The 12,991-nt window shown below is 38.4% G+C and overlaps 1 protein-coding gene across 4 annotated transcripts in view; it reads right to left on the bottom strand.

The window, feature by feature from the left end:
* Positions 1-11,504: 11,504 nt before the first annotated feature.
* The window catches only part of LOC117530897 (casein kinase II subunit alpha'-like), a 43,500-nt gene continuing 42,013 nt past the window's right edge, over positions 11,505-12,991 (bottom strand). For 2 of the 4 annotated variants that reach the window (XR_004566479.1, XR_004566470.1), the window contains 2 exons: positions 12,946-12,990; positions 11,505-12,233 (listed from right to left, as the gene is read on the bottom strand). The gene's annotated coding sequence lies outside the window, so the exon portion shown is untranslated. The remainder of the gene's footprint in view (positions 12,234-12,945; position 12,991) is intronic. The other 2 variants (XR_004566478.1, XM_034193866.1) reach the window with 2 other exon arrangements.

Consider the following 12,991-nt stretch of genomic DNA (forward strand, 5'->3'; position numbering starts at 1 on the left):
TGTATTCTCTTTTGGAGTAATTTTTTATGACTTTTATTTTTAAGAAAGGACACTGAGGTCACGCCCCATCACTAAAGTGAGGCAAGTGAGGCCGTGACTTAAAAAAAAAAACCTGTCAGTGGCCTCACGCAAGTGTTAAATATTATTTGGCTCTGATTAGTGTCCCTGTGATGGACTGGTGTCCTGTCCAATGTGTATCCCGCCTGTCACCCTATGTCAGCTGAGACAGGTAGGCACCAGCCCCCCTGTGACCCTTGATTGGAGTATGTGGGTAATGATTGAATGATTGGTGTCTTTCGTTCAATTTTTATAACATGCTACTGTGATTTAGTGCAGTGGATAACTGAAAAAAATCATTCAAATGGTCATGCAAGCACCAAATTTGGCTCAAATACACCTTAGACATTACTCTTTTGAAAGGGCAGAGTGTCCACTTGAATTTTCAGTAGATTAGATTAGATAGAACTTTATTGATTCCTTGGAAAGACTCCCTCAGGGAAATTGAGGTTCCAGCAGCATTGTATAGCAGCACAGGGTAAGAAGCACACAGAGTATCAAAAGTGAAAAAAGAAAACAGTTTGCAAATATAAATATACATACAATCCTCAATGTAAATACCAGACATACTGATCAATATTAGTTTACTGGCGACTAGGCTGGTTTACTGGCTATTACTGGCTAATAGTTGCCATGTCAGTTGAAGAATTACACATGGATCAAAATTAAAAGATGCTCCAATCATATTGAAAACTATTACATTATTTGTCTGATCACATAGATTCCAAAAAGGTATAGTTTGGACTATGAATGTTATGGAGTTATGGGATAAAAACAGCAAGAATGGTGACAGGTCAGTTTAAGTTTGTACAGGAGTCAAAAGTTAAAGCTGCTCTAATTTTGGAAAAAAAATTAATGGAACTTATTGGTTGAGTTAATAGGGTTTTAAAAAAGGAATAGTTTGCATAATGTGTCATGCTTAGTTATCATGTTAGTTATTTGTTAGTTAGTTCTTAGTTATCACCATCCCTGGTTCTCAAGACCAGGCACCTAAGTGGCTCTGCTCTACTCTTTTCTACTCTTCTATTCTACTCTCCTTTTTTTTTTTGGGATATTTAGATACACCTTAGTATACACTAGTAGAGTTCTACCTTAGAATTGAATGTATTATAGAAGACATACCTTACTGAATTTTCATGTTACAGGGTAACATATGTCACATGTCATGGAATCCAATGGACGTCAACATTGTTTGACCTTTTGTTTGGAGACCAAACAGTCAACACAGTCAAAACTATTCCATTTATTAATCCTATTAGCTCAACCAATAATTTGAACCAATTTGTACCAAAATTGAAGCAGCTTTAACTTTTGACCCCTGTACAAACTGAAATTGACTTTTAATAATAATAATACATTTTATTTATAGTGCCCTTTTCATCAAAGATCTCAGAAGGGCTACAGATAAGATAAGATAAAATAAAAGCCAAAACAAGGCAAGCAGTTGTATTTTAAAATAAACATCTAAGAGGAGGGTCCATAGGTTTTGTTAAAAAGAAATGTCTTTAGACTCCTTTTAAAACAGTCAGTGGATTATGGTGCCCTCAGGGTGTCAGGGAGGGCATTCCACGGGTGTGGGGCAGCAGCACAGAAGGTCCTATCTCCCATGGTCCTTAGCCTGATTCTGGGTATGTGGAGGGGATTTAAATGAATGGAGCGAGAGGAACGTGTTGTGTTTTGTGGGTTGAGGAGTTCTTTGAGGTAGGGGGAGCATGTCCATAGATGCATTGGTGTGTGAAGAGGGAGACCTTGTATTCAGTCCTGGTGGAGACAGAAAGCCAGTGGAGTGAGTGGAGGATGGGGATAATGTGCTCATGTTTGCACACTCTCATCAGGATCCTAGCTGCAGAGTTCTGGATGTATTGGAGCCTCTGCAGGCTCTTGCTTGGGATCCGATGAGAAGTGCATTACAGTAGTCCAATCTGGAGGAGATAAAGGCATGGACCAGCTTTTCGGCATCTGAGAGGGAGAGAATGGGGCGGAGTTTGGAGATGTTCCAGCAGTGATAGGAGGTGGTCTTGCAGAGGTGGTTGATAAGGGATTCAGAAGTTTATCACCATTTCTGCTTCTTTTTTTTTTTAACCCCGTAACAACATAGAATTCTGTCATAGATGGTCCAGACTATACCCTTTTAAAATCATTATGATCAGACAAATAATATGGAATACCTTTCAATATGATTGGAGAATCTTTAAATTTCTTGACCCCTACCTGGCCGCCTATTGAAAATTCAAGTGGACACTGCTTTTTCAAAAGAGTAATGTGTAAGGAGCATTTGTGCCAAATTTGGTGCTTGTATCACTATTTGAAGGATTCCTCTGTAACTACTCTCTTATCTGCTGCATTAATTGACCTGAACGTGCTCCAATCATACTGCAGCCAAACTGAAATCCCAAACAGTTGACATGACAAAGTGCAAGACAGGGAGACGAAATGCTGAATATGACAACTTCACCTAACAAACGGTGTGTCCAAGTGGTATCTTGAACACACCGTTGGATCAACTGTCCCCACAGTTCCATCCGGACTCCTCAGAGGTGCCATTGTTGGTTTGAGGACGGCGCGGGCATGCTGTGGCCGTGCCTTTGGTGAGCGCTGAGCTTGACTGCTGCAGCTCGCCGTGTATTTGCAACTTGAATTTCTGGACCGTCGCATCACTTTAGGGGGCTGTTACTCAGTCACTTAACTTCCACCTGTATGCAAATGTTTGTGTGCCTCTGGGCACATCCACAATTTAGTCTTAAAAATAGGGGAAAATCTGGGTTCTGCGTGCAAAATTTTAAATAACAGCTCTTGAATCTCAAAATGAATTCAAATGCCTACAACGTGATTTCAATTCATATAAAATAAAATATAAAAGTGAAAATAAAGGGCTATATTGATGACATGAAGAACAGCAGTGACGTCTTTAAATTGCTGCACTTTTATGACAGAATAACATATACTCATGCTTTTACTGGTCCAGTTTAGGGTTTTCTTCATGCCTAACATTTGGGAATCTGTTTACTGGACTTTATGCAAGTGGAGAAGATATTTTCAGCGCTTTCCCAAGCTGATACGGCTCAGCGAATGCAGGAATATCTAGGTTTCTTTTCCATGAGCAGCAACAACTCTTTTACCAGTTCAGTGAGTGTCATCTCTGTGGAATGATGTGCCCTAAATGCTCACTGCCACGTCCACTCTGATCCTGCTCTAATCCTGCTATTTTTAAATTCATGCTGCGTAATTTCAAAGCAGGATTCACAGACTATTTTGCCACAGCTGTTGCTAACAGGATGTGATATTGCACTCCTGCTCATCAATTATATAGTTACATGTAAAAAAAAATTGTATTATTACGTTTACAGCCAAATGGCTTTAAAAATACAAGTGTTTCCAAGTTTTTAGATATATTTTTCATATATCGTTATGAATTTTTTTTACAGAGGATTAATATCCTTATAGGCAAGAACTGATTCATTTTCAAGGTCAAAGGGCAAAGTCAGGAAAAATCTTGGAAAATTGGAAAAATCCTTAACATTGAATGATTATTCAAAAATTCAAAACTCTATCAAAAAAGATCAAATTTCTAACATTTTCTAGAGTGTTATGTAGGACGGTATCCTCTATTGACTGACAAAGTTTCATCTGGATCTGATCAATATGACAGATTTTGTGGCCATTTCAATTTAACATTGAAAGCCCATTTAATGTGTATTTTACATTATATCTTAATCAAACGTACCCCAATCACTCTCATATTTGAAAGTGAGATGCAGACTGCCACTCACTATCACCTGACAAACTTTGATCTGGATCTGATCAAGATGACAGATTTTGTGGCCATTTCAATTTAACATTGAAAACCCCCATTTAATGTATATTTTACATTATATCTTAATCAGACATGCATGAATCACTCTCATATTTGAAAGTGAGGTGCAGACTGCCACTCACTATCACAGGATCTGATCCGTATTGTGAATTTAGCAGATATTTGATTTTAACATCGAAACACCCTTTTGATCTATATTTGTATCATATTTTAGCTTGTAACAGGACTTTGACCTTGAAAATTTTTTTCCAAGGTAAAAATTTGTGGAATTGGAAACTAGTGTTGATGGAGGTTTGCTCTCTATGAGTACGGTGCTCTAGTTCCCAGTTTGATTTCATGTAACTTATGGTTCAGTTCTTCCCCCCCAATGAAATTTTGTCAAGAAATGTCACTTTGAGATACATTTCTAAAATGCATTCATAAAGAAGCCTGATTCATTTCATTCGTTATAAAATCTTGTAACTTGCCTAAGTTTTGACCCAGTTAAACTGAATGAGTTTTTTTTAAAGGAACTTAAGGGGAAACTTTCAGATCCAGTTGATTTGAGTCCAGAGGTGCACAGATTTGAATGACCCGCTGCCACAACACAGTTAATTCAGAGTAGCTGATGAATGAATCGGCCCTGTGACAGACTGGCGTCCTGTCCAGGGTGTACCCTGCCTCACGCCCTGTGACTGCTGGGATAGGCTCCAGCACCCCCGTGACCCTTATCTACACGGATCTTTGCAAGTTCAGCTTCCAAAACGAAGCACAGATACAGTAAATGTTGGGATGCAGATGTGCACATTTTTAGTCCTTTAACACAAATTTCACAAACGTTTTTGCAAGTAAACCTTGCGCTTTCCTCAGTAATATATTTTTGCACTATAACGAGAATTGATCTGTAAAAGTATTTTTCTTTGAAACCTATACGGTGAAAGTCACTACAGTTTAAACTTAAAAGTGAATGAAAACAGGTTTTTAGCCAACAGCAGTAGGATTTATGACGCAAAAAGTTTCAGCTTGTATTAAGCTCAAACTGGAACTAAGTGACTGAGCGTCAGCCCATTTATGTCTATCAAAGCAGTTTATTTATTTATTTATTTGTTTCATTTTTGTGCGTTTCTCTTTGGGTCAAAATGTGAGAACAAAAATGATCAGCACTCTCAAACGAGGTGGGCTCAGAGCATCAGGGCAGGTCCAGGTTTGAACAAAAATAAGAAAATGCCTTAAATGATGATCATGATGAAGTAGAAAGGAGACAGGAACATGTTATGGTTACATAAAAGTGATTTAATCCGTTTGTGTCTGCTGACCACACGTGTGCAAAATCTCAGCCCAGGTTCTTCTGAACCAGTTTGTATGACACCAGTGTTACAGTGTTTTGTGTTCTGTAAAACTGTTTGAATTTAATTGAATTTCCAGTTTATTAAAGCAAGTAAAAATGCACAGCATTCTCTCTCTCTCGCTTTTGTAACAATAAGTACGAACACTTTTTTTTTCATTCACTTTACCCACATCAGCTTCTTGAGTGTTTTTCAGTTGATGAAATACATTTGCTATTAATTTGCATATCTCAGAATTCTGCCTTTGTGTGTGTGTGTTTTTTTTTTAGTTGGGAGTGATCTTTTTACGGAGTCAACTTAGACCCTGATTGCAGCACACGAAAAAGCTTAGTGAGGGATTTTGTCTGGATTTGTGATTCTGCTGGATCGTTCACGTCTCTCTGCAGTGACCTTCATGTCCTTGGGTCCTCTGTATCTTGAGATTTGGAGATGCCTGAGAAAAGTTGTAGAGTCATGAGGTCACTAGACAGAGGTGTTTGTTGATGACGGTATCTGATGATGGTTGATGAAGGTCCATGTTTTTGTGGTCCTGGTGCTACTTGTTTTACTGTATGGCTGTGAGACTTTGCCAAAATTTCACTGGAATTTCCTCATTTCAAGACGGATGGCTCTCCTCCAGGGAATACTGAAAATACATCAAGTTATTTCCTTAAGTTCTCCAGTACTGAAAGCAGTACAGTTAATGTTGAATACTGAAAATACATCAAGTTATTTCCTTAAGTTCTCCAGTACTGAAAGCAGTACAGTTAATGTTGGCGCTCATCAACATGCCGGTCTTTAATCATTCAGCCATTGGGCCTGTTTAATATTGGGTATCAGTACCCAATCCCTACTCAGGAGTACTACTTGCATTGTAGGGGAACATTAGTAATGCAATTTTTGCCCTGTGGTTCACAGGTACCTCAGTGTTGGACTGCTACCACAACCTAACCCAGATTTTAAACAGCCATATTGCAGGTAAAGCTAGTATCAACTATTGTTGATACTTGCTAGTATATACTATATTTTTAAATTAACACATAAATTTAAGAGTTCTGTGATCACTTCTGTTTTTTTTTTTTTACACATTTCCCTAAACACCTGAGATGAAAATGCATTTAAAATGTTAAATCTATAATACCTTTTTATTTCTCATGATTTAAGTCATAAAATTAATTTATTTCATTTTCCCATCGCTATAATTTTGTTCCATTGTATTGAAATAAAGGATTCACAATCTTATATTGTCAATATGATTAAAATTCACCTTTTCTGGAATAAAATTTGAGCCATGTAGGTTAACAAGATTGGGAGATGACATATGTCCCCAGAAATCAGTACTACAAAGTCTCAAGGGATCACTCAAGTACACCCTTATGCTAAATATGAATGAAACTGGTCAACTGGTTCTTGGGATATTGCGCTAACAAGTGAAAACTGACAGGTGGGCGTGCTGAGTGGCAAATCCACCTCTATTTCATACCGGGGTGGGAGAGAGATAAAAACTGAGGCAATATGCATTGACAGTTGGCATCACAGTGGGGAAAAAGACAGACCTTCATTTGTCACCAGTACTGTACAGTACAACAGTACTGAAAAAGTACATAAAATGGAAACAGAAGAACAGCCAAACAGTGTTTAGACTTATAGTCCATGAGAGAGCCTATTAGGAAGAACTACAGATAAAATCTGGAAATATTACACATGAAAGGTTCACATTCCCTTTTTAATAATAAGTTAGTTTTGCTTGGTTCACCAAAATGAGTCAGTGGGGAGATGGAAGAATTTTTTTTAATCATTGCTTTTTTAAAAGAATTTTTCCTGTTGGTAAGTCCATCAGTCATAAATTTCAAGTTCTCAGTTTTCATCAAATGCAGCATGAGCTTCAAACCTTGCACATGCACTTTTTCCTTTCATGTCTTCTGAAAAATCTCAAGGAGTGAACCCACTATATTTGCAATGAATATACCACAGAAAACCACTAAAAGTAAATTTTGTGGTCAATTTGGAGGCTGCACGATGTGTAAGAGCTTGGTAGGAGTATGATGAGCTGTCTATGGTTCTCATCAGATCTGGAATACAAAATAATACGGTGCAGAACATTTTGTGCAGCTGCTAAGATAGATAAAACTTTATTGATCTCACAGAGGAGAAATTCACGTTACGTCAGCTCTTAAAAACACAAAAGATGGGTGCAAGTAGAGGAAAATGTTCATCAAACAGCATGCGCAAGGATCAGCAATAATAATAATACTTGTAACAGTACAATAAAATAAGAAAATGAGAGAAATAGAATATATATATACACAGTGTTCAGAATAATAGTAGTGCTATGTGACTAAAAAGATTAATCCAGGTTTTGAGTATATTTCTTATTGTTACATGGGAAACAAGGTACCAGTAGATTCAGTAGATTCTCACAAATCCAACAAGACCAAGCATTCATGATATGCACACTCTTAAGGCTATGAAATTGGGCTATTAGTAAAAAAAGTAGAAAAGGGGGTGTTCACAATAATAGTAGTGTGGCATTCAGTCAGTGAGTTCGTCAATTTTGTGGAACAAACAGGTGTGAATCAGGTGCCCCCTATTTAAGGATGAAGCCAGCACCTGTTGAACATGCTTTTCTCTTTAACTGCCTGAGGAAAATGGGACGTTCAAGACATTGTTCAGAAGAACAATGTCCATAGTTTGATTAAAAAGTTGATTGGAGAGGGAAAACTTATACGCAGGTGCAAAAAATTATAGGCTGTTCATCTACAATGATCTCCAATGCTTTAAAATGGACAAAAAAAAAAAAAGACAGACGCACAGAAGAAAACGGAAAATAACCATCAAAATGGATAGAAGATTAACCAGAATGGCAAAGGCTCACCCATTGATCGCTCCAGGATGATCAAAGAGTCTGGAGTTACCTGTAAGTGCTGTGACAGTTAGAAGATGACTGTGTGAAGCTAATTTATTTGCAAGAATCCCCCGCAAAGTCCCTCTGTTAAATAAAAGACGTGTGCAGAAGAGGTTACAATTTGCCAAAGAACACATCAACTGGCCTAAAGAGAAATGGAGGAATATTTTGTGGACTGATGAGAGTAAAATTGTTCTTTTTGGGTCCAAGAGCCGCAGACAATTTGTGAGACGACCAGGGGCGTAGGTTTGCATATGGACCATAGGGACAAGTCACAACCAATATTTTGGGATGGCAAAATAGTCCCTACCAATATTTAGCATTTTTGTTTATATAACAAAATCATTCACTATTTTTTTGCGAACTCGATACTATAATTTTAGTCGTCACGTTTTGTGTTTTCGATGTGCCAGAGTGACAGGGTTACCCATGTTGCAATTTCATTGGCTCACGTTCTTCTCACATGGACGTAAACAAAGCGCATCTCGTGGCAGGCAGTGCTTCATTTGTAAAGTGGGAGGTCCCGGAGCACAGAGGATGGGTGGCTCCGGTGCAGTGTTGCCAGATGTACGATAATTATCGTATTTGTACGATAGTTTTGCCCTCTGTACGATGTACGATCAATAATGGGAAAAAAAAACCCCAAATATGTACGATAATTTCAGTTGGTTGCCCAAACACGCATCTCTCTCTGACACCCAAGAATCATTTTGCAGGCGTTGCACTCAGGCGGCATCAAAGACACACCACACACAGGGCTGCTGCTGGCTTTGGGCGACCGGGACAAGGTCATTTGAATGAGTTCCCATCCAATCTCTGCAGGACAGGACAGGAAGATTCCCCAACCAACATCTTTTTTTTTTTTTTTTTTCAAAACTGTATTTCAACAAATGCAATAACAAACGAACAAAATACAAGAGCAAAGAGATATACAAGAAAAATAAAAAAAAAGTTCAAGTTCCTTATGGAGGTGTCAACATTTTTTCTGTGTTCAACAAAATCTGCACAAGTGGCATCGGATGACGACAGCGACCTCGAGGTTGAATTCGACTCTTTCTAGTCTGGTAATTAACACATGTTTGTGTTACTTCACAGTCTTGCTTGTGCATTTGCGTTCTTTTTGTGCCATAGTTTCCCCATTACTATAATTACTGTTTAAAAATGTGACATAAAATTCTTTGTAAATTAAAAAAAACCCCGCTAAAATAGCTACGTTGTATGCGTTTTGTTTGTGTACGATAATTTCTCCCAAAATACGATAATTTTGAGGTTTTGGTACGATAGTTTCATATTTCATATCTGGCAACACTGCTCCGGTGCAGAAAAACAAGAAGGGCGGGGGGGGGAGGGGTTGCGAACAATGCTGTGCGCCACACTTAAAATAAACTGCACACACCTTCACAAGTGACACTAACACCCTGCTTTTTCCTCAAAAAATACTACATTTATGTTTGCTGTCTGTCTATGTACTTTTCTGTCAGTTTTGCGCTCTTTTTCATACTTTTCCCTCGTTTCAAAAGTCACCGAACGCACTTTACTGTAATATATGCAACATGTAGCACACTGTTGGAAAGCACGGGTTCTTGGCTTGCTGTCAGTGTTGAAATTTTTCAGAGTGAGGGCTTACATGAGAACTTACGGTAATGAGAATCAGCGGCGCACTAGTGTGAAACTTCCGTGTTTTTCCTCTGCGTTATGACATCACAGGCTTACGTTTACCGTAATACACCATATATATCATTGGAAATCCCTTTTTTTTTTTTGGCAAATTAGGTTGCCAGATACCTACAACTGCATTATTGATGAAGAGAATAGATTATACATCTTGTTTGCAAAAACTTTTTTTTTGTTAGCTCCACAAGTATTTTTTTTTGTTGTATGGTTCTCTCAGGTGTAGGCCTATAGAATAGATTCGTGATTTTGGGTGCAATTTTGTTATTTAAGCTATTTGTTTGTTTGCCTACACATTTAATATTGTAAATAAAGTGTTAAATTATTCAGCATTATGTCGTCATATGTTATGTATTATGCTGTACTTGTGCGTCTAATGGTATGAGTGGGTTAGGGGGTGATGGTGGTGAGCAGGGGGGCCGGGTGGGGTGTGTGGTATTGTCCCTACCAAAGCTGAGACCAAACCTACACCCTTGGAGACGACCCCCAAACTCTGAACTCAAGCCACAGTTCACAGTGAAGACAGTGAAGCATGGTGGTGCAAGCATCATGATATGGGCATGTTTCTCCTACTATGGTGTTGGGCCTATATATCGCATACCAGGTATCATGGGTCAGTTTGGATATGTCAAAATACTTGAAGAGGTCATATTGCCTTATGCTGAAGAGGACATGCCCTTGAAATGGGTGTTTCAACAAGACAATGACCCCAAGCACACTAGTAAATGAGCAAAATCTTGGTTTCAAACCAGCAAAATTAATGCCTCGCAGATGTGAAGAAATCATGAAAAACTGTTATACAACTAAATACTAGTTTAGTGAGTCACAGGATTGCTTAAAAAAAGCAAATTGAACATAGTTTGAGTTTGTAGTGTCAACAGCAGATGCTAGTATTATTGTGAAAACTTTTTTTTACTAAAAGCCCAATTTCATAGCCTTAAGTGTGTGCATATCATGAATGCTTGGTCTTGTTGGATTTGTGAGAATTTACTGGTAACTTGTTACCCATGTAACAAGAAATATACTCAAAACCTGGATTAATCTTTTTAGTCACATAGCAGTACTATTATTCTGAACACTACTGTACAGCCTTGCCCACTTCATTAATCATGACGGATAGATGTGGGGTTGTGGTTCTGGTAGCAGCTGTCTTGCCAATTTTCCGGAAGGTCAGGGCAGCGCATAACCCAATCAGCCCCAGTTCTCCTACCATAAAGCAAATAAGAATAAATCTTTGACATCGTCCATGGATAGTACCAAGCATGCAACACACCACTTCAACCAGGCGTTGAGAACATAGTCCGCAGGATTGGTTCCATCTGAGCACGCGGGGTCCCCCAGGCCTGATTTCCTTGTTGAAAAAAAAAAAGGCGTCAATAGCGTTGAGACCAGCTGATCAATTCCATGGTTATTCCAAATATAGTTTGAAGAATTCACAGTCTGGTGAAGTTGGGACTTTTGAAGGTTGGAGCAGAGATAGAGAGGAGGAGATGCAACCGCCCTTGCTGAAGTCCAAAGCCAAAAAAAAAAAAAAAAAAAAAAAAGTAGTCTTGGATTGAAATTCAATTGCCTCGATCTCTGATTAGTCTTCCCTGCATGTTTCTTTGTAAATATTTTAGTGCACAAGCAGTTTACGGTTACCTTGCCTACCAGAGGCCTGACTGTGTGTCTACACAAAAATCAAGGTTGAAAGAAGCTTCATGCATTTCTCATAGAAAAGTAGTTAAGGAACCCAAAAAACAAACAAATAACCTTGAGGGTTGAAATGATACTGTTCTTTATTTATAGAGCACTTCCTGAGTAAAAGTGCAAGTCAAAAGTGCTTTGTACAAACACTAAAATAGCAGCTTTTATATTACTTTACAACATTTTAAAACAAAATCAGAATGTTCATCGCCTGTTGAAGGTTACAGAGACCTGAGCACCTCAAAGGTCATTTGCATTGCAGACATCTCGCTTAGAGGACATCAACTCAAAACATCATCTTCACTCAATATTCCTGTTATAGTCTCCTGGTTATATACTACTATCATAGAAAGTAGATGATTTCCACTTCATCACCTCAGTTTGTGAGGAAATAAATCAAATACACATCTTTAAATAAAAATGTTTATTCTTTCAATATAGCTTTTGTTCTATACACAGTAGGAAAAAAGAGCCTCCGTGCCATTCGGTGCTGTTACTCAGGAACTGATCTCAGGTCAGTAAGGCGTCAGAACAGCCTGCAGACATCTGGACAGCACAACGTGGTCATGAAGCTGATTCAACAATGTTCAGTCTGCTTTTAAAAAAAAAGGGCAAAAAAGATTTTGTTTGGGGGGGGGGGGACTGGGACCAGGTGGGCCATTTAGCCAGAACTTTGTCGGGAAATCAAATGTGTTTGTGTGTGCTGCATAACAGACATCCTGTTTCAGTATGGCTGTTGGTGTGGAGGCAGAAGGTTCCACCACAAAAATGTCACAAGTTGAGGTAAAGATTCTTCCTGCATGAACAAAGAAAAAAAGGAATTCAGAGCACACACAGTTACACAAGTACTACAATTTACCACTGTATAAATATTGAGTTTAAAAAAAAATATTCAACCAGCATTCATCCCAGAAGTTCAGATGTTTCTCACTACAGAGTTTTGTTGGCCTGGTAACAGCCACATATCTGCTCACTCTCATGTCTTATCTACACCCAAAACGCGCTTATGACATCCAAGATTTGAACTTTTAAAACTTCAAACCGAGTGCACAACTGATCACAAGGTGAGTGTATATGTTTTATGAGATCAAACTGAAATAAAATGTGTTTTGCTCTGGCACAGACTGGCATCCTGTTCAGGGTGTACCCCGCCTCACACCCTATGACTGCCGGGATAGGCTCCAGCAACCCCGTGACCTTAAATTGGAGCAAGCGGGCATAAAAATAACAACAAAAACGGATGGATGGATAAAATGTGTTTTTTTAATCTCCATGTGATACTATGATATAAATTAAACGCCAAGTAACAGTTAGCTTAAAAACACCAAGGAATGGAAGTGTGCAGAGATGCAGCTACTCAAAATACAGGCAACAGACATTTAAACCTTTATAACAATGATTGTTAAATTTTGGGGATGACCCAGTTAATTATAACTTAGTTTAAAGATCAAGTTTTTTTTTAACCTTAGTCATATTAAAGTATCATCTAATCCCAGTGCTCCACTTACCTTTGACAATTGCATCATGACAGAAATGCTTTTTCCCACAAACTGC

This window comes from Thalassophryne amazonica, chromosome 2, assembly GCF_902500255.1.
Source record: "Thalassophryne amazonica chromosome 2, fThaAma1.1, whole genome shotgun sequence".
Taxonomy (NCBI): domain Eukaryota; kingdom Metazoa; phylum Chordata; class Actinopteri; order Batrachoidiformes; family Batrachoididae; genus Thalassophryne; species Thalassophryne amazonica.